This window comes from Diceros bicornis, unplaced genomic scaffold, assembly GCF_020826845.1.
Source record: "Diceros bicornis minor isolate mBicDic1 unplaced genomic scaffold, mDicBic1.mat.cur scaffold_55_ctg1, whole genome shotgun sequence".
In the NCBI taxonomy this organism is placed as follows: domain Eukaryota; kingdom Metazoa; phylum Chordata; class Mammalia; order Perissodactyla; family Rhinocerotidae; genus Diceros; species Diceros bicornis.
The window spans coordinates 1,794,788-1,818,182 of NW_026691429.1; the positions used below are offsets into that span (position 1 = coordinate 1,794,788).

General features: G+C 42.4%; 1 pseudogene; it reads left to right on the forward strand.

The window, feature by feature from the left end:
* Positions 1–23,395, forward strand: part of LOC131403112 (adhesion G protein-coupled receptor E1-like) — a 159,273-nt pseudogene that overhangs the window by 25,540 nt on the left and 110,338 nt on the right.

The window sequence follows — 23,395 nt, forward strand, 5'->3', positions numbered from 1 at the left end:
CCAATCCTCAAAACCCACCTCTAGAGGAGTAAACTTTCCTATTTCTATGTGGCGTTCTTCCATTCATCAGCAGGCAAGATTTAGGTTAGGTTAAGTAACACTGATGCAGGAATATTTACAGAGACTTTAGTTACATTAGCTATGACCAAGTCAGTGGGAGAGACAGATCTGACATCCAAGACATTTCTTCTCATGACTGCACAGTGAAATGGCAGTGTTTTCCTCCATCCCCTATAGAGCATACCTGCATCTTCTTGCCCCAGATGACTTCAGGTTGGCCACACTGCATCCATTCAAGAAGGATTCTCAGGTGACCAGGGACTTTGATTTTTTCAGCCAAAGCAGAAGTCTGAGAGCCCCAACTGCGTTTCCTGGAGAATGGATGCAAAGGGTGGCAGGTGGACGCCATCTGGCTGCGTGATCCTTGAAGCTTCCGAGACGCATACTGTCTGCAGCTGTAATCGAATGGCGAACCTGGCCATCATCATGGCTTCTGGGGAGCTCACGGTCAGTACTGATGCTCTGTTTCTTGCTCCCCAAATCCAATGGGAAAATATTGACTAAACATGCATGGTGTGCCTCTCATGGCCTTGTGTGTTGTGGGAGGAGTCATGGGGGCACAGAAGGGGTGTGTGCCATACCTCTGCCCTTGGAGAATTCATGGTCTTGTTGGGAAGCCATGACCCTCATATGTCAGATGAGGAATGACCCTAAACAGGTGCAGGCACAGTAAAAATCACAGATCCCATTTACTGAGCACTTATCTTGTTCTGGACCCTTTATTTTAAGTGTTTTTAGATCCATTGCACAGGATAAGAGACTGAGGCTCAGTAGCCTTCTAGTAATTGGAAGGTGGGATTCTATTCCAGGACAGTCTGGCTCCAGAAGTCTCTTTCCACTGAACCATACAAATGGTGCAAGAGGTTGCGCTGTAGGAATTCAGAGGTGTTTCAGTGAGATCTGGTGACAGATCAGGGAAGAAATGAAGAACAAAGTGAGCCTTGGTGAGCAGGCAGATTTGGGAGAGAGGAAAGACATCCTCATTAGTGCTGTGGTGAGTTTCCTTACCTCTCATGCAAGATCTGAGGTGAATTCTCTGCCAGGGAGGCCCTAACTGCTAGTTAGAGGAATATGGGGCTTAGGACTTGAGAGACCTGGATCCAGAGCAAGACCAGCCGAGTTTCAAGTCCATCTCTGTCACTTCCTAGCTGTGTTAACCCAAGATATATATAATATAATGTTTATATAGTGTATAATTATACATATAATTATTAATATTATAAAATACATATAAAATTTCATATACCTATATGTTATAGACGTATTACATATATATGCATTATAATACCTATGAATTATAATACATATATATAATTTCAGGAATATTGAAATGAACGTGCAAATGGACACAAAACTGTTTTTTCCATGGAATTATTTTGCATCTCTGTCATTTATTTAAAATTTACTGAATTGTAAAATATCTCCCACATAGATCAGAACTGGGTAACCGGGAGATGTGTGCTCTGACAATACATCGTTTTCCATGGAAGTACTCATTTTTCTCTACACCATAGATCTCATCCAGTCTCACAGCCATAAACACCATTTATTAGGAATGACCCCAAAATACTAAACAATGTGCAGTCCAGCCCCCTTCCTGAATTCTAGACTCATATAACCAACCACCTACCTAGTGCCCCCACTGAGATGTCTAATAGATGTCACAAATGTAACGTGTTCCAAACTGAGCTTGTGATCCCCCCGCCTCTCATTTCCATGGAGGGTCCCCTATCCTTCTATTGCTCAGCACAAGGCCGTGGAGTTATCCTTGACTCTGCCTTTCTTCTTACCCTTCATCTCCGATCTGTCAGCAAATCCTGTTGACACTTCCTCAGAATGTATCCAGAATCTGATCGCCTGTCTGTTCCTTTGTTGCTTCTATTCTGTTCCAAGTCCTATTGTCTGTAGCCAGGATTATGGAAATAGCCTCATAAAGGGTCTTTCTGCTTCCCCTCTTGCCTTTTCCCTGCCCCACCTTTGGTCTGTTCTCCTTGCAGCAGCCAGAGGGCGCCTGTGAACTCCTGAGTCGGGTCACATTCCTTCTCTGCCTACAAACCTCTATGGCTCCCACCTTACTCAGTAAAAGCCAAAGTCACCTGATGGCCCACAAGGCCCTGTACGATCTGACCCTCTTTTCCTCCTTGACCTCATCTTCTGTTAATCTCACTTCCCTCTGCTCCACCCATGCTGGCCTGCTCAGCATTCTTCAGACACGCCAAGCTCACTTGCTCTTTAGGAATCTTGACCTGGATGCTCACTCTGCCTTGAATGTTCTTGTCCTGATACCCACATGGCCAACTCCCTCACCTCCTTCAAATCTTTGTTCCAATCATTTGTTATCAATAGTATTTCCTCTGGCAACTCGATTTCGTACTGCCTCCTTTTCTCCTACCCTGACATTCATGCTTCTCCTGCCCCTAATCCTGATTTTCTTTTCATAGCGCTTACCACTTCCTAACATGCTATAACTTCCTTATTTATTTATGGTCTTCCATCTCACACTAGAATGTCTTATTTTTTCACTGACATATTCCAAACTCAATTAACTAAGATCCAGTGGCTTAATTAAATAGGGAATTATTTTTTTTGCAAGAATAGAAGCCCAGAGTTAGGTGTTGCTGGTATTGGTTCTATTGCTCAGTGGTATTGTAAAGGATTTAGGCTCTTCCCGGTTTTCCAATCTGCTAGCAGCATGTTGGCTTTTCATCAAAATGTTTTTTATGGTTGCAAGGTGGGTGCCATAGCTTCAGACATCACGACCATGTTCAAGGCAGAAAGAAGAAGGATGGGGCAGAAACAGCAGCCTCTCCTTTCATGCCTCTCCCTTTAACAGGAAACAGAAGCTTTTCCCAGAAACCCCTCAGCAGATTTCCCTCTCACCTATTTGGTCAGAACTGTGTCACATGACCACTCCTAGTTACAAAAGAATTTGACAAAACAAGTATTTGGCTTTCTGGCTTCTAGAGCGAGAGCTATCAGTGGTGAAGAGGTTAAGAATGGCTTTGGAGTTTGCCTGCAGTGCCTGCCATGCTAGAGATAATCACTGTTAACATTTTAAGGTTTATCCTTCTAGTCTGTGTTGCCATATTTCTCTCTCTCTGTATTTATAAGACCCATGCCCATATAGATATGACCCCTGGGATCATGTTTGTACTAATCTTGGTACTGATTCCAGTTCTGATTTCTCTCTCACAGGGTTAAAGCTCTTTCTTGCTTTCAAATACACTATGAAGCAACATTTGAGGACAGCAGGTGCCGGCAGGAGCTGACGCTGAAATCTTCTCTTCATGGCTTAATGTGGAATTGCAGATCTCACCAGCCCCAGGACTCTCTGGGTGATTCAGAGCACTGATGGGTGGGGCGCTCTTCCCACGGTCCATGCGCTGGTGAGAAACAAGACTTTCTGTTCCAGATTACCATTTTATCTTCTATGTTCTGCAAGCCTTTGAATTTCCAGAGTGTTGAGGAAATAATAGATCCTAGTGCAATGGCATGACCAAGAACATCTGGCTACCGTTTTGTTTTCTCCTAAGTTCTTTGGCGTGTGGCTGCAAGCCTGCCTCTCCAGCGCCTGTCACAGAGTATGGAAACGGCTTCAGGAAATGGCTTGTCTTCTGACCGACTGGCTTACCCTTTAACAAAGACTCCTCCTGCCTGTAAAGAAATGGCCAGTAAGACTGTAACGAGAGCCCCAGGGGATAAACAAAGCTCACTGACATGGACGCCACTTTGGCACAAACACTTAAAAGAGTTATGTTGGTAAGCAGGAGCGGTGGATGGAGCAGAATTCCAGCGTTTCACAGAGAGTTGAAGGACTTGATGACAAAGCCTTGGGAAATATTTTGGTTTCCTGGAAACTTTCCGGGAACCAACGTCTCCTTTCCTTCCAGGAACTGTTTTGTGACTTGGCTAGGATTCACACTGCTTGCAAAGTTATCATCATCCTGCCTTGCTCTTCGTCTCCCATAAAGTGTTGAGTGGCAAGGAGAGAAGAAGGAAAATTTAAAATGTACATATCCTCCCTTCCATGGCCACTCTCCAGCCTGCCTCCTCAAAGTGTGGTCCGTGGACCAGAAGCATCAGCATCCCTTTGTTAGATAAACAGGATCTCAGGCCCCACTCCAGTTCTGCTGAACCAGAACCCGTGGTTTAATGAGATCCCCGGGGGATTTGTGTTGTGTGTGAGTGAATGCTCTAGAATATTCTTCTGTTTTCCATGCTTATACCAGAGCTTGTTTTTAAAACTAGAAAGGAAAACATATTCTTGGCTTTAGGACTTTGCATCTGCCATTCTCTCTTCCTAGGACACCTTTCCTCAAAATTGGGCTAATTTTTGCCCTCTCTTTGAGTCTCAGCTTAGTCATCACTTCCACCAGGAAGCACTCTTTAGATCTCTTCAAGTAGGATTAGATGTCACCTCTGCGTGTCCTCTGAGGCTTCATGCTTTCTAGCTCTGTATTATAATTTCTTTTCTTCTTGAGTGTCTCCAATTAGATTCTGAGCTCCCTAAGTGCAGGGAAGTATAGTCAGTGGATTCTTCATAAATATTTTGAATGAAAGCGTGAATGAATGGTTACTCTCCATTTTGAAGACGAGCAAACTGAGGCTCAGAGAGGTTAAGTAACTTTCCCAACATTACACAGCTGTAGCGGGCTGAGCTGGGCTTTGAACTCTTGACCAGAGAGCTCCTCTTCCAGGCCACTAGTCCTTCTCCTTCTCTTTCTTTGACCCTAGGAATTCTTAGTTTGGGGATACAGAGAAAAGACTAACTATTTACTTTGAGTCAACTTATCATTTAGGATTCAGTTCGCTCGGTAATGATCCTGTGTTGAACAATTTGATCACAACATTAAACTTGATTGATGGAGGCTCAGTCTTTGTTATTTGTGGCAGCCACAATTTGGGAGAGGGGCTGACATCTGTTTACAAACAAGAGTTCATTTATGATAGGTTGGTCTTCAATGTTTGGCTTGTCCAGAGGGTTCAATATAGAGGTGACAATTCTAAGGGATATTGAAGGCATGATTTTTACCCATTGCCAATTGTGGTAGGTTAATTGCATCAATGCCTTCAAGAATGGTTTCCATGCCTCCACACCCCTTCCCTGTAACTTTGTAACCCTTCCTTCTCTGACTCTGGCTTGGCCTTGAGAGTTTATTTGGCCAACGGAATGTTAGCAAGCATGACTCAGAGGTTTCAAAATTGGGTGTGCATCCCTTCTTGCCCTTTGCATGATTTGTCTTGCTCGCTCTTGCACTCCTGCCTCCGCCATAAGAACGTGCCCAGTCTAACCCGCTGGAGGGATGTGAGAAACATATGGAGGAGAGTTAAGTCATCCCGTTACACCAGCTGAGGCTGTCCTTAATCAGCCACCTAACCAACTTGTAGCTGACTGCAGTCGCATCAGTGAGCCAAGTCAAGATCAGCAGACCTGCCCACCCAACCCATCAACTCAGGAGCAACAATCAGGTATCATTATTTTAGGGCACTGAGTTTCAGGAGTGGTTTGTTATGAAGTGTTATTTGTGGCAATTGCTAACTGATACAGCAGCCAATGGATTGTCAACATTTTGCATTTGATTGCAACAATTTGGAATATACAAAGAGGAGGATTTGCATCTATATTTCCTCTTAGCTATCAAGGTCTATAAATCTATAATGTTTGAATAAAGTTCTTTCTGACAGAAGACTTGCACAAGGCATTGTCTATCTCTATTACAGTGTTACATGTTGGTTTAAAATACAATCGTGTTAAGGAACTCTATGTTTCTAAGGTAAGTGAAAGCTGTAACCTCCAAAATAAGGATCTTTCTTAATATAAACATCAAGCTATGCTTGGTACGTTCCTTTACCCCCATGGCCTCATATGCCTCCACTAGAGACAGAAAAGACACTTAGAATAAAAACTGCATGGTTCTCAAATCCCATAAATATAAAGTGAAATAACTCTGTCCTCTTATAATCCAAATAATTTATGGTGTCCAAAAAAAGACAGATCCATTCATTCAAGAAATATTTATTGACCACCTAAAATGTACTTTTCCTTCCTAAACCATTAAACATCATTGAAAAAAAATTAAAAAATTGAAAAGCAAGGATATTAGAACATAAAATATTATTTTAAATTTAAATATTTTATTTTTCCCCAAACCAGAATTTATTAAAATTTGACTTTCTTGATTTTAATGGAAAACTCATCAATAATTTTTCAAAATCAATTTCTAGAAAAAAATTAACCATTAAAAGTACATTGAAAAAGTATATGTAGGGGCTCACATTTTTCCTTTTGTATCAGGTCCCATTATGACCCCAGCATAGCACTGTCAGATCTTGGATTTGGATATTTTGCTTATCATGGATTTTTCTTGCACTGATTTTGATATTTTTAAAAATTGCGTTTACATGGTATTTATCTTGATTTTTTTTGATGCACACTTAAATTTTGTGCCTGAGACGAGTGCTTCCCTCCCCTCCCCCCAGTGCTGGCCCTGATCGTGATCTTTTGCTTTACTGAGGAAGATTCTCCCTGAGCTAGCAACTGCTGCCAATCTTCCTTGTTTTGTATGTGAGCTGCCACCACAGCATGACCACTGACAGACGAGTGGTGTATGTCTGCACCTGGGAACCAAACCAAGGCCACCGAAACAGAGCACGCCAAACTTAACCACTAGGCCACTGGGGCGGGCCCTGGTCATGATTTTTGGGGGGCAGATTCATACTGGTTTTTCAGGAAGTGGGACAACATCCTTGGCACCCCTTGCTTAAAAACACTTGAGTATTAATAATGCTGTATTAGTCACACCCATCTACATGGAAAGAGAAAACCATAACATAGTGCCAGATATCTCATGGCTACACGGAAAGTTATCCTCAGGGTGACACAGAACAAGTATGCCCATGTTATTTTAAAACCTTTATTTTTCCCACTTGTCATATTGTGAACATCTTTTCAACTCATCGAACCTCTTAGAACTTCAGTTTTTTCTCGAGAGCTGCACAGTATACATGTGTCATAATGTATTTAGCCTGTTTTTGCATCATTTCCAACTTTTTAGTACTATAAACTATACTGTAATGAACATCTTTGAGCTAAATTTTAAGCACTCTTCTAGTTAAATGCTTTTAAAATTAGTGGTAGGTTATCAATGAGAGGAAGCTTATGTGTCTTCCTTAATGTCTGGTTGAAGAAAAACATTAGTAACTGCACAAATCTATCAAACTTTCACAAACTGTCCAAAAGTAAATCATTAGAAATATAGTAATTTGAAGTTTACTTAAGCTCTACTCATAGAAAATCTTTCCATCCTCAGTTCTAAGTCATCTGGTTGCCTCCCTGCCTTAACATTTCTGTTCTGTTGTGCCTAAAGTTATCAATCTTTTATTTGTGATACTCAGCATGTTGGATTATAATCAGATGCTCATGTGTTTTTGTGCCCCGCTATCCTATGAGTTCCTTGTCATTTATCTCTACACGCTTATGACCCAACAGAAGATTAGGTTCACGGATTGGATCAATAATGTTTATTTAATAAATGCATCAAGGAAAGAGTGTGTCAATCTACCACACAGCAACAGGACACTGTTCTCTATTCTGCCCCCTGAAGGACACCCCTTGATTTTACAGATAATGTCATGCTCTTGCAGAGTCACCCAAAGACCCTTTTTTCTTAATATACCTTAATTTTATCTATTTATTTATTTTTCCCCCACAGCACCAATAGATAGTTGTATGTCATAGCTGCACAGCCTTCTAGTTGCTGTATGTGGGGCGTGGCCTCAGTATGGCTGGAGAAAGCGGTGCGCGCCTGGGATCCGAACCCTGGCCGCCAGCAGCAGAGCACGAGCACTTAACCACTAAGCCACAGGGCCGGCCCAAGACCCTTTTGTTTAAGTTTCCAATAACAATAAGTCTGTGCTAATTCCATTATGAACACTGCTATTTCTAAAACGACAATAACCAACTTAGGTCAGCTTCCCTAAAAGCAGAGCCTCAGACAGGGATTTTGGTGCCCATGATTTATTGAGGGAGTGCTCTGAGAAGAGAGAAAGTACGGGAAGAAGAAGGAGCAGAGCAAGGTTGTGGTCTCAGCTGGAACCTACTTGCAGCCTGACCTCACTGTGAGCTCTGGAGCATGAATTGTACCTCAGCGTTGGTCCCATTTTGAGGCACAGGGACCAGCCTGTTTTGTCCCTGTGTCAGTTAATTATTGGCTGCGTGCTGCCCCCATGGTGGTGGGAAGATGTATAACAACTCCCCTTTGGCTGAGGCCAATTTTCTGGAGAAGGGGACAGCTGGCCCAAAAAGGGGACCAGGGAGAGCCACCAACAATATTGACTATTTCGCCCCATCCTTGTGACCACCAAATATGAAAAAGTCAGTTGTATCAATAATTCAGATACTTGCTTGAAGCTCATTGTAACGAAATTTCGAACTGCATTAAAACAACTTGTTTCAAGTGATGCTGCAAACATCTTAGGCCTTCCAGTAAAACCTTCCTCTTACTAAAGATCTTAAAGATTATTTACTGTTACCATTTGGCTTTATTGAGTCTAGAATGCAATGGTTTTTATATTTCCAAATATACCTCTAATAAAGTACTTCCATCTTTAAAAAATATGAAAAGTGTCAGAAAGTGACATTTCTAATTCTTATCTTGGGAGGGGGCATACCTTCTATTTGAAATCCTATAATGTACAACACCCAATAGTACTTGCCATTACTCCCCGAACATTACATCGCTTTATTATCGATATTTAATCTTTGTTAACGTCCCACTTCTGTGACCCTACTTCATGGGTAATTCCCAGCTTTAATAAAAGTATCCACTTTATGTGCATTTTGAAACTCTCAAGCTGCGTCTGCCAGTGCTACAGATATGGGCTGGCTCAATTTGCCTGGCTAGCTTTTGACCATGGGATCTCAGACTGTCTTCCTTCCTCTTCCCTATTTCTCATAAAAATCCCTCTTTGGGAGTTTGTGGGTTTTGCTGAAGTAGCATCTGGTCTCTGCTCCCCATCTTCCTCTTCTCTGACATCCTTGTCAAAGTCCCTCATATGCCTTCCCCAAGTTTCTGCCCAGCTCAGCACAGCGATATTTGCTTGTGGCCAGGTCAAGCCCACAGAGTGCCGAAAGTCATCCTGACCTGTGCCAGAAGAAGCAGGTTCTCTCCCCAGCTTGGGGCTGCCATTGTCTCCCGAGCTTGAAAGCAGCTGCCCTTGGGCATGGAATCACTGCTGACTCATAAACACCATGGCACCATCTCTCATTCTATCCCTTCACTTAAGGGGCCACCAAATAGCCACTTAGGTCTGCTGGACACATGGACATTCTCCACCCTTCTGTCTTCTCTCTCTTTTCCTTCCAGTGGAATCTTCTCAAAACCTCCATGCATATCGACTCATGCAGGTAGGTGTTTTGGAGGCGTTATAAGGGTGTATCTCAATCGTTTGCCAGAAGCATCTAAATTCTACCTCTTGTCCAGCCCAAACACCCTGTGACAAACAGAGGAGAAACCCAGGAGGCTTGGAGATGTTAAGGAATCGTCCCGATGTCATTTATTCATCCTGTGAATATTTATGAAGTATCTATTGTCTAGAAACTGGGGCTGTGATACTAAACAAGACATACATCGTCTTTCCTTTCATGGAACTTACATTCTAATGGTGGGGGGAGACCCAATAAACAAGTAAATAGATATTAAAGTGAGCTGGATGTCTTCCACTGACCCCTCCAAATCCATCCACTTGGATGCTGGAATGCTGACACCTTTGGAGTATGACAATGGACTTTCTTGACCTCTGCCTTTCAGTTGGTTTTGGCCAGTGGGAAACACCAACAGGATATCAGAAAAATGGAGGAGAGAGAGGTCAGAGTATTTATTCTCTTAGCTCCTTCCCTGTGAGTCACCATGAGCTGTCTGTCCCTTGAATGAAGACCACAGCTCCAAGATGTGGTTCACCAAATCTTATCAATTACAATTTCTTACCCTTGTCCATTCTGATATTTTCTCAATAGCATTACATGCAGTTCCTAAACATCTTCAGCCTATCCTGTGATTTTATTTCCACATAGAATAAAAAGAAAATTTAGAAAGCTTCAGTTAGGACATTTGCACAATTAACATCCATACTTTTTGTATGAATTACATCATGTCGTGCTCTCCCCACCAGCATTTTGCATGATCACCACAGAGATAAAAAAAAAAAAAAGCCAATGTTGTCTGGATTTTATGAAAAATAATGTTCATCAAAATCCCTGGGTAACGGATATGATTTTGCCAAAACCCAAACTGATTAACTAGGTTCCCTGTTTAAACCCGTATGGGACCAGTAATTTATTTATTTTTTAATAAAAGTCACATAACATAAAATTCACCATTTTAGCCATTTTAAATTAATATCCAGTGGCTTTTAGAACACACAAAATGTTGTGCAACCATCACCCTGTGGGGCCATGTTTTAAGGCATCTCAGGTACCAAGCACACTTGGCATGAGAGGTTTGTTTGAAACAAAAGTGACAGTATATTCTAAGGGCAAGATTCAGTTGATTTCCAGCGAGCCGAGTGAGAAAGAACGTTTGTATGAGCAACTAACCAGGACCACTTTGGCATCAAGTCTAGGCTGCCGTTCTGATGGGGCAGAAATACTGGGCTCTACTTGATACTTGTGTCCTGTTCTTTGCAGGGCAGAACACCTTCACCTTATTTCCAGCCAATCCTCCTAACCAAATATCACTGCTTCAAGGCGTGGGAAGTTTGCTGAGAAATAATTGTGTTCAAACGATAGGCAAAGGAGGAAGTGGCTTTTGTGTTTTGTGCTTCAAGCTCCTATATTGGCAAAGGGTGACGTTTCCTTCTTTTCTTGAGATGTGGCTTCCTCTTCTGTGACAGTGAATAAGAAAGATTTGGCTTCTGGTTAGAATGTGTAGAGCCCATATAGTGCCAGGGTGTATGTTAGTTGGCAACTTGTCGAGAAGCGGCTGCCCAGTCAAACGGATTAAATGAAGAGGGTTTAATGAAGATACTATTTATATAAGTGTGAGCAGGTAGAACAAGTTCTGAATCCAATGCCACAGCATGAGGTGGGGGGGTTTCCCCACACATTCAAGCAATTCTCTGACACCATCTGTGTGTTCTACAATGCATCTCAATTGTGACACTATCTACCCAGAGACAGCGTCAGATCCCATAGGTTAATGGCTCAGTCCCACAAGACTGCCTCCCTTCCTACTTCAGAAACCAGTCGAAAGCCTAGATTGTCACTTGTGCTTCTGACTGACTGGCTATAGATTGGAGGTTCCCAGGACCCCCTCCTCAAGTCCCATTGATTTGCTAGGGTGGCTCATGGAACTCAGAGAAACATTTTACTTACTAGATTACTGGTTTATTATGAAAGGATGTAACTCAGGAATAGCCAGATGGAAGAGATGCATAGGGCAAGGTATGGAGACGGGGCTTGGAGCTTCCATGCCCTCTCCAGGTGTGCCACTTCCCAAATTTCCATGTCTTCACCAACCTGGAAGCTCTCCGAACCCACCTTTTTGTATTTTTCTAGAGGCTTCCTTGCATAAGCATTGATTGATTGGATTGATTAAATTATTTGCCATTGGTGATTGAACTCAATCTCCATCCCCTCTCCCCTCCCTGGATATCAGGGGGTGGGACTGAAAATTCCAAATCTCTAATCTCTTGGCTGGCTCCACTGGCAACCAGCCCCCTTAGGTGCTCTCCAAAAGTCACCTCATTAGCATAAACCCACTTATGCTGGAATGGGGCTTGTTATGAATAGCAGGTCACCCATTTCACCTTTATGGCTCAGGCACTGAGGAGGAGAGACCAAATACAACAAAAGATGCTCCCATGGCTCCTATTGCTCAGGAAATTCCAAGGGTCTTAGGATCTTTGTGCCAGAAACAGGATGAAGACCAAATATATATTTTTTATTATAAATCACAACATCACAGCAGGGCTAAGAGAAACCAACAGAGGATGGTGGGACACCCTGGGAGTAGCAATATGAGGGATCGCTTATCATTCCTTGGATTAAAGGAGATACCCTTTGATCCAAGGGGATGGAGCAGTTACAGGAACCTGGAAAGGGGCTTAGCCTGTGACAGAAGAATTGAACCACTGCCCAAATGTGCAGTCTCTGCAGGGAAGGGGGAGTTTCTTCATCTCTCTCTTCTCTAGCCCTCTTCTCTCCTTCCACAGCTACCATTTTCAAACTCATTTGGAAGAAAGAGCACAAGAGTGGGCTGATAATACAATCCATACAGGACAACCTATCAGTGCACAGAGCAGGGTAGAGAGGGATGGAGAGCAGATTCTTTCCCAGTTACCCAAAGTGAATTGTTATAAACTTGTTAAAATTTGAGAGGCAGCCACACCCCATTGAATTTTTTTCCTCCTCCTTCCTCCCATTGAGATAAAATGAGTGCATGAGGAAGGGCTGTCTGCTCTGGCTGAAGCAGAGGCAACTCCTTCTGTTTATACCAAGAACACGACTGTCTCTTCCAGGCCGAATTTTTCCCACCACGAGTCCACTGTTTAAGGAAACCAACATTCCCTCTCTTTCATGGGTCTGGTTTCCCCAAGAACACAGTGAACCATCCCCTCTCCCTGTGCTGCATCACCATAAACCCACAGCCAGAACATAAGCACCAGGTTAAAATACCACCAGATCCTGAATTCAGTCACTGCTGAGACCCTCCCATCAATGTTGTCATTCAATGGTGATTCCTGAGGACACCTTTCCACTGAGACCCACTCCCAGCCTGTCCTCAGCTTCTTACAGTAACACTAAGATTTCCTCAGAGTCCTCCCAACTTGGGCAAGAAACATTCTGAAATGTTCTCTGTATTAATTTTCAGGGACTGGGGACATTGGTAGATGTAATTTGAGTGTGTATGTGCAGTAGTTTCTACGCAGGTATTCTATTTTTTAGACACAGATAAAATAGTGTGGCTACTCAATGCACCAAGAAAATGGATAACTGATCAAATTTTTTCATGATGTGAAGTCTTTAGAGAGTAAATGTCATGGTTAAGAGCACAGACTATGGAGCTAACTCCTCACATCCAAATTCCAGCTCAATCCCTTCCTAGATATTTGTATTGACCGAGTTATTTACCTGATTGGTCCCTCAGTTTCTTCATCACTCAGTTGGCAATAATGATCAGCATACCTACTTTGTAGGTTTATGGAGAGTATTAAAGGAGTTCATGTTTGAAAAATGCTTGGAACACCTAGTGTATTGCCAGTGCTGTACCTATATATTAGAAATAAAATTTAGAAATTCTTCTGACACTGCCTGTGAGCCCCAGAGGGTAAGACTGTTGCCTGGATGTATGTAGAAAGCACTCCATGACATACGATGAATAAATGAGTGAACAACATTGGCGAATGCATTACCAATGTCACCTATGTCACCCTACAGGCATTCCCCAGCCGAACCACCCACAGACCTTCCTGCTCTGTCCTGCATCACATTCCCTGGAGGAATCACTGGGGCTTCTTGGACCCTGGTAACCATGCCCACTAAAGGTTCTTTTCTGTCAGCAACCCCAGTCTTTGTCGAAGTGCTTCAGCTCACAGGGTCTGCGCTCTGATCCTTGTCTTCACTCGAGGGAGAAGTGACATCCCCAGAGCTGGGCACACGCAGAGCCTGAGGCTTGGAGAAAATGATTTCCTGGCCCTGAGGCAGGTAGAAGAGCACAGGGACATAGTGGGATTCGGGGAAAAACCTCCAGGTGTTGTCAGAAGGGATGGAGGCAGGGGATGTGTCAGCAAGGACTGGTCAGGGTGGTGGGCCTTGGTGGTTAAACAGTAGGGGGGCTGGGAAGTTTCATAGGTTCTAGCATAATACAATCAATATGACGGTCATGAAATCAGAATCAGCCTAATTTAGGCCAAATTAACCCAATGTCAGCTGTTCCCTGTCTCTCTAATCCAGTAGTGACTTATAATAAGGGTATTCGTGTTCTATCATCTCCTTTTCATTGATTGGCTAGAGTAATTATTCTTTACATAGCCTGTCTATTTTTACATAGTAAAGAAAAAGTGAGTTTTAAAACAACCCTCCTTGGAAAAGTCTCCCTAACATATTGGATTAATAACAGAAGCCACGACAGGAAATTCACCACATATCTTGAGCTTTAATCTCTGGTTTTAGATCTTCCTAACTGGTAAATTATTTTGACTTTTGCCTTCTTTCTTGAGATTAGTCCACTTAGGACTAAGTAGGAGTGCAACCTCATGCCATGTGAGAAGTGGTGGGACGCTAGGAAGAGGTTTGTTTCATTCTGTCAGTGTGTGTGTGTGTGTGTGTGTGTGTGTGTGTGTGTGTGACAGTTTTTATTGCATCTTGCAGTGTGGGCCAGTGTAGACTCCTTTTCTAGGGAAAAAATTTCCCTAACCACTTTCTCTGGACTTTATTTTCACTGATGGCTTCCTCAGCACTGTCCAATAGTAACATTAAGCATTCTATATTATAGAATTTAATTTTTTTCTAGTAGCCACATTTTAAAAAATGAAAGCAAACAGGTGAAACTAATTTTAATAGTATATTTAACCCACTATAACCAAGAGATCATCAATGTGGGTGCAGTCTATACAAAACTTAATAATGAGAAAGTTTACATTTTTTTCCTGTGTTTCATAAATCCAGTGTGTATTTCCCACTTACAGTACAATCTCCATTTATAAGTTGAGTTTTTTTAGACCTACATTCTCTGTACTGAGATTTAATGTTCACAGTTGTGAAATAAGAGTCACTAGGAGTGGGGTGGATGATAATTTCACTACTGATTTAAGCTCTAATGGAGCTATGAACACCAACTGGTCAATGGGTTAATCAAATGAATAATCATATAGTACAGAAGAATGGTACGATTTGGGATTTAGAAAAAGACTGGGGACCGTGTGTCCTGACAGGGAGCACCAGGGATTTTGTTGTTGAGAGTGACAAGGACAAAAAGAGAATAAAGTCATACTCATAAGTGTCTAAGAACATGGAGGAGAAGAAATGACCTGCCGTAGTCCTGAGTTTTGACCTCGAGCTTTCTGTTCTTGACCCAAATCTCTTTGATGATGTCACAGGACACAGGTCAGATTAATCCCCACAGGGAGGGTGGGAGGGTAGAAGCACAAGGCATCTGACATAATTGTCCTGGGAAGGCAGGCTTCATTTTATCACTCTGATTCACATTCACAATTTATTTTTATAGGGTAAGAAGAAAAGAAGTATGATGGTCAAATCATCACAGAGGAAGCAACATGATTGTGGAAACCAATCCAACCCAAAGCCTGGTTTGAGCATCTCCATCCCTTTGAGGACGTCCAGTTACATATTCAAGAGGCCAGTTACTAGAATCACATCCTATCCTGGCAATGACATCAGATGCCATCAATGGGAGGAAACCTTGGAGCAGCCCCAACAACTCTGCTGGCAGAAGAGACTGCAAGGTCTCCAGGCCAGCAGAGTAAAGGAAACCTGTTAAGCCCTTTGGACCTTGCCAAAGCCCTGCTGAATCTTGCACCTAGTTGCACAGGTGCATCCCTGCCAGGTGTGCTCGCAGGTGGTCTGAACTCCAGTCCCATGCCCATCCCTGCCTTGTCTTCAGATTCAGCAGAGACGATCCCAGGAGCTGGTCTGTACATCCCACAGCTCCTTTGCAAACAACTTCTGGTGACTGAGGAGGATATCAGGAAACAGGAAGGGAAAGTGAAGACGGCAAGAGAGAGACTGGCGGTAGCACTGATGCAGACAGACTCGCTAGCGAGGCAGGGAGAGTGAGGGGCCAAGAAGGCCGACAAACACGATGAAGAAAAGACAAGACGGGGCAGATGACATGGAGCTCACACTACATTAATGCCTCTGCAGGGGTCCTGATGTCTTCTTCCTTTGAGCTCTTGAAACTTTAATATATACCAATAGTTTTCTTTTCTTTGATTCCTTTGCATGACAGAGAAGATACAGACAGTGATCTTTCTGAGGTGAGAGATTGGGTTTCAGGTGAGGAGAGAAAGGAGATCTTTCCTTCTCATTTTGTTCTCTCATTTTCCTTTCCTGAGTGTTATGCATTTGTATTTTAAGATCAACAGAGCGGTATCACAGTCAGGGGATTCTTTAGAGTTCTGCCCTCACAGTCACAGAGAAAACCTACCTAGTCCAAATGGATTGTCCTTTTTGTGTAATATTCCAATAGATTCCAACATAATATTTCACTAAAGAGTTGTTATATCTGTCTTCTCAAAAAAGACACCTACTTCTGGGTCTCTATTTTTCTGGTATTTGTTGCATGTTGAATCACAGTTGCATATAATGAAATACTGGATTTTCCCTTCTTTTAGATTTGTATGCGTTGGAAATTTGATTCATGAAAATTGATGTCCCATTGCCGTATCATGCTGTCAGGAGAATGACCGTTTTCAGCATCACAAGTCTCAAAATCAGCCAGTGTGTTGGGATTTGTCTATTTGCCTGGTTGAGTATGTTGCACTCTTCAAATCCTCTTTATCATTACTTACTTTTGTCCCACAGATTTATCAGTTTCTGAGAGCAATGTGTTAAACAATAATAGAGTATCTAAGTATTTATATCTTCCCTAAAAAATGAGTTATTTTTTAGCTAAATCTTCTCTCCTCTATTCTTCCATGTGGTAATCATCTGGAATTTTGGTTCGAATGTGTTTTTAATGTCTTGTTTTAAAACTAATACTAAATTAGACAGATTGTTTTTTCCTTTCCTCGTGACTCCTGTTTTGTTTTCCTGGGCTCACATTTCTTCTTCCTGATGCACATTCTTTACTGGTTCTTTCACTGCAGGCCTGTGGGAGGTCAACTTTGAGTCTGTTTGTAGGTCTGATAACGTCTTTCTTTCTTTGACACATAGTTTGAATAGGTGTTTAATTTAGCTTTGGAGTAATTTTTTTCCTTCTTTGTCAAGTTACTTAATATTTCTGAGCCTCCATATCTTTAGCTTAAAATGGGAATAAAACCCTAAAAATGGTGACTGTAACTGAGATAATACACGCAGAGCTTGCCAGTCATGTTGCTTAGCAGAAATTAAAGTCAATAATGATAACTATTATTAATCATTATCATATTATTATAATAATGTAATATATCATAATATATTAATGTATAATAATAATTATACATTAATTTATCATTATAATGTACAGTGTATAATGTATGATGTATGCAATGTATAATAATAATATATTAATATTATTAATCATTAGCATCTTCAGAGTGTGCATTCTCAGAGAATCACAGCTTAAGATTGAGAATGTGAAGCTCACACACAAGAAGTCTGAGAGAGTGTCATGACTGTGACTTTAATTCTCAGCCCTTGGGTGTCTTCAGCTGTGGTCGTCTGCAAAGTGTGTACAGATAATGTAATCTGTTCCCACAGACCCACTGCAGAACAGCACAGCCTGCCTCATGCCTGGGATGCTCTGGGCTGCTTGTTGGGGAGCCTCTGCTGTGAGGCTAGTTGGACTCTGTACAGAGAAAGATGAAAAAAGACTCTTTCTTTTCCCTCCGATTCCCCCCGCCCCGAGTTTTATTCACTTTTACATCCAGAGCAGATACTCTATTCCCAGAGCCTTGGTGTTACTCTGGGATTCAGGGTCTCCAGACACCTAGTCATCTCAGCTCCCAAGGCCCAAGGTGACTGCAGAGTCATGTCTCACCCACTCCTCTCATCTTGGCCTGTTTCCCGTCATGGAGGACCCATGAATGGGGAGAGGAGACATCGAGGGAGATTGATCTGGAAGTCCTGGTGAATCTGAGCTTCAGAGAATGAAGCAGAAAAGGGGAACGTGAGACTGCCAGTGCTTCACTGGGGGAGGAATATGGAGGAACCGAGAGGGGTGTGATGGCTGCACAGAGTCAAGGGGAGGGATGTTCCAAAGTTTCCTAAGAAGGAAAACCTTGCAATGAAGTGGGGATTCGATTTTACATGATGGCAATGTCTGTGCTGGTTTCACCAATTCTGGTGTCCCTGAGGGATGAACTGGTGTGACACCACAGGACAGAAGTTACAGTCACTTTCAGGACTTAAGGAAGTTGAAACCTTTCAGCTTAGTCCCCTGTGAGCCAGTCAGGGCCCAAGTCTAGAAAGGCTTGGAGCCTGTGTCTGTCCAATGTGGTTTCGTTCTGTTCCAGCCAAGCTTCTCTGGACCCCAGCTATGAAAAAGGGACCTCAGATCTAGTCAGATCTAGTCATCGCAGCTTCCGTAGGTCGCCAGGAGGCAGGTAATAGCCCAGGCATTGACACTGCACCTCATAGTTGCCCTCCTTCTTCCGCCGGCAGACAAGTGACTTGTGAGGTGAGGAGAGCGCATCAGAATGGTCCAGTCAGCTGCCCAGTATGGGAGACTCCAGGGGAAGAAGATGCCAAAGCCACAGAGACCCGATGCCTCCTGTGTCTCCCTCTTCCTTTTGTCCACTTAATTTTCACCCTCAGTCCTTCTTTTCCTTCCCTTTTCCCTCTTTCGGCTCTCTCTCCCTCTCTTTCCCCTACATGTTCTAGCTTAATTGAGGCATTAACGACATACAGTAAACTACATACATTTAAAGTGAACAATTTGATATATTTTGATTATAACTTATTGAACCATCACCACAATCAAGAAAAGAAATGCCCATCCTCCCCAAATTTCCTCATGCTCATTTTAATTCCTCCTTCCCTGCCGTTTGCAAACACATTCTGATTCCCAGGCAACCAGTGTTCTGGTATATGTCCCTATAGATTTTCCTGTATTTTCCATGAATTTTTATAAATGGGATCATATACTACTCATTTTTTACTGTCTTCTTTCACTCAGCATTATTATTTTGAGATTTATGCTTGTCATTGCACGTACTATGAATTCATTCCTATCCCCAACCCTTCCCTGGCAGCACTGTGCACACGCCCAAGCACTTCCCAGGTTGGCGTGAGAGCCAATAGTACTGCTGCATCCCCAAAAGTGGGAATGCGCCTTGGTGCAACTCTGGGAGGGGTTGGCGGCAGCCCTGGACCCGCACATGAATGCTTTCCTGGATGGTTGGAAAGCCCACCGTGCCACGGCAGTCCCAATGATCGGCCAATGCTCAGACCCGTGAAGAAGCCCCACCCACCAAGCACAGAGGCTGCCATGAGCATGAGAAAAGGCAGCAGCAGATACACGCGCACATGCAAATGCTCTCCCAGATGCACACACACCCATAGTAGTGCTGCGGTCTCACAACTGGGTACTTGCCTCCATGTGGCGGGAGCTCTGAGCCCAGTGTAAATGATTTCTCAGCGGGTGAGAACACCCACTGTACCAACACAAATTCCAGCATATGGGGGGGATCAGAAAGACAGCTCATGCTTCCCCCACAGTGGTAGCAGGTGGAATCTGCGACCTGGTACTACCACAAATACGCAGGCAAACAATTAGTTCATCAAACACCATAAGAAACTACAGTAACAATTCAGAGCAGAAGGAAATGACAAATCTCCAGAAACCAACCTTGATCACAGAAATTTACAATCTAAATGACAGAGAATTCAAAAAACTGTCATAAAGAAACTCACAAAGTTACAAGGATGTTCAGACAGTTCGATGAACTCAGGAATAAAATTAATGAGGAAAAGGAATACTTCATCAAAGAGACTGAAACTATTAAAAAAAAAGGCAGAAATTCTGAATATGAAGAACATAATTAATGAGATAAAAAAGAATCTAGAATCCTTAAAAAATAGAGCTGATATTATGACTGAAAGAATTCGTGATTTAGAAGATAGAAATATAGAAATGCTTCAGGTGGACGAGGAGAGAGAATTCAGATTTTTAAAAAATGAAGGAATTCTTGGAGAAACATGTGACTCAATTATAAAAGCAATAAAAGAATTATACATATTCCAGAGGGAGAAAGGAGCAGAGAGCTTGTTCAAAGAAATAACAGCTGAGAACCTCCCAAACCTGGGGAACAACCGGACTTACAAATACATGAAGCCAACAGAACGCCTAATTACATCAATGCTAAAAGACCTTCTCCAAAGCATATAACATTAAAATTGGCAAAAGCCAATGACAAAGAAAAAATATCAAGGGAAACAAGACAGAAGAAAATAACCTAGAAAGGAACCCCTATCAGGCTTTCAGCATATTTCTTGGCAGAAACTTTACAGGCAAGGAATGAATGGAATGATATATTAAAAATACTGAAAGACAGAAACTTTCAGCCAAGAATACTCTATCCAGTGAAACGATCCTTATGATACAATGGAGAAATAAAAGTTTTCCCAGATAAACAAAGGCTGAGGGAGTTCATCGCCACTAGATCTCCAATACAAGCAATGATCAAGAACACCCTCATACCTGAAACAAAAAGAAGGCAAATGTCTACAAAGCTTTGAGCAAAGAGATAAATAGATAGACAAAATCAGAAAGCTACAGCTCTGTTTCACAACAGGGTAGCAAATACTTAATTATAACTTCAAAGAAGAAGGGAAGGAAAGCATCAAAAGTAACTATAAACACTTGACCTTAGTCACAAACGCACAACACAAAAATGAATAACTTGTGACAACAATAACTCAGAAGGAAAGGGGAAAGGGATGGAACCTGCTTAGGCTAATGGAGATAAGAGGCTATCAGAAGATGGACTATATCATCTATGAGATCTTCATACAAACCTCACAGTAACCAGCAAAAAAAAAATCAGAGCAGAGCCATAGATCACAAAAAAAGAGAAACCACCTTCAGCATCATGGCAGAGTGAGCTTTCCCGTGAACTCTTCCCCGACAAGATACAACAAAAGGAACAGTCACAGACCAACAACGGAATCCCAGACAGTGAAAAGCTAGAGCAGAAAGATCCACACTACTGCACATCTGAGAGCGGAACGTGCTGGGCCCCCAGAGGAAGTGGGGAGAGGTAAGGAGAACTCCTCTCCCTCCCCATCAGATCAGCGATCCCGGTCTGCGCGGCTCCCAGAGAGGGGGGAGGGGCGGCCCTCGGCGGGGAAACCATAGCTCTTCGGACTCTCTCAGCCAGTGGGAAACTCCCGCACAGAGGACTCAGAAGAGCCACAGGGCTACCATCAACATCTGAGCACCCCAGAGAGCGGATAAAGAGGGGCAAACGAGAAGCCTCCCACGTCAGGGACCCAGAGGGCAAAAGAGAGAGCCCCCCCTCCCCACAAACCAGACCCTGCAGCTCAACCGACCAGACCAGACCTAGTGATACGCGGCAGACCGGACCAAGAGATCCGCGACAGATCAGACCAAGCAACCCGCAGCAGACCTGATCAAATGACCGGACTCGTGGATCGCTTCGGGAAAAAAAAAAAAAACAAAAAACAAAACTGCGGATCGCAGCAGAAAAACTGGGGCAGAGCGCAGGGGGCTTAGACTACACAGCCCTTTACCACCAGACAGTGGCGGCAGGTGGAAATTGCAACCAGAGAATTCCAGGATGAGGAAAAACAAAACCAACACAGGAACCACAATGCAAAAATATATGAAATCACCAGACCAGAAACAAAATGACAAGCACCCAGAAATCAACCCCGAAGACACAGAAATCCATAATCTAAATGACAGAGATTTCAAAATAGCTATCATAAAAACACTCAAGGAAATACGAGACAACACAGATAAACAATTCAATGAGATTAGGAGTTTCTTCACAAAAGAGATTGAAATCATAAAGAAAAACCAATCAGTGCTGATGGAGATGAAGAACACAATGGAGGAGATAAAGGAGAATCTGGAATCTTTAAAGAACAGAGCTGACAATATGGAGGAAAGAATTAGCACTTTAGAGGCTAGGAATACAGATATACTCCAGATGGAAGAGGAGAGAGAACTAAGACTAAAAAGAAATGAAGAAAGACTCCGAGAAATATCTGACTCTATTAGAAAATGTAACATAAGAATTATAGGTATTCCTGAAGGAGAAGAGAGGGAAAGAGGAACAGAGAGCCTATTCAAGGAAATAATAGCTGAGAATTTCCCAAATCTGGGGAAGAAGCAGGAAATACCAGTAACCGAAGCCAACAGGACACCTATATATATTAACAGACAAAGGCCTTCACCACGACACCTAGTGGTAAGGCTAGGCAGGGTCAATGACAAAGAAACAATATTAAGAGCAGCTAGACAAAAACAAAAAATAACGTACAAAGGAACTCCCATCAGGCTCTCAGCGGATTTCTCAACAGAAACTTTACAGGCTAGAAGAGACTGGAATGATATATTCAAAATACTGAAAGACAAAAACTTTCAGCCAAGAATACTCTATCCAGCAAATATATCCTTCAAATATGATGGAGAAATAGTAACACTCCCAGACAAACAAAAGCTAAAGGAGTTCATGGCCACGAGACCCCCACTACAAGAAATACTCAAGAAGGCCCTCAGGCCTGAAAAAAAGAAGAGAAAGGGAACACAATGATTGGAGCAAGGAGAAAGTAGGTAGACAAACTCAGAAATTAGTAGATCTTTACCGGAATAGGTTAGCAACCACTTAAATACTAAATTCAAAGAGCAAAAGAAGAAACTCACCAAAAATAAATTTAACCTCATCACTGTAAACACACAGCCACAACACAAGATAGAATAAGGTATAACAAGAACAACTTAGAAGGGGAAGAGGAAAGTGATTGATTTGACTTAGTATAAGGAAATAGGAGGCCATCAGATAATGGACTATATCGTACGCAAGATTTTTTGCCCAAACCTCAAGGTAACCACTAAACAAATAATCATAACAAAACCACATATGATAAACAAAGAGAAAACTAGAAGAGTCATAAGACAACAACCAAACTGAATTGGCAGTCCGAAACAAATGGGACAAGGAACAAAGGAAATGCTAAAGAACCAGAAAATAAGTGACAAAACAGCAACATTAAGCCCTCATATATCAATAATTACCCTAAATGTCAATGGATTGAACTCTCCAATCAAAAGATACAGAGTAGCAGGATGGATTAAAAAGCAAGACCCATCAATATGCTGCCTTCAGGAAACACATCTTAGCACTAAAGACAAGCACAGGCTCAGAGTGAAAGGATGGAAGACAATACTCCAAGCTAATGGCAAACAAAAGAAAGCAGGTGTTGCCATACTCATATCAGACAAAGTAGACTTCAAGATAAAACAGGTTAAGAAAGACAAGGGAAATATATAATGATAAAAGGGACACTCCATCAAGAAGACATATCACTTATAAATATATATGCACCCAACATAGGAGCACCAATGTACATAAAGCAACTATTAACAAACCTAAAAGGAGACATCAACAACAACACAATAATAGTAGGGGATCTTAACACCCCACTTACAAC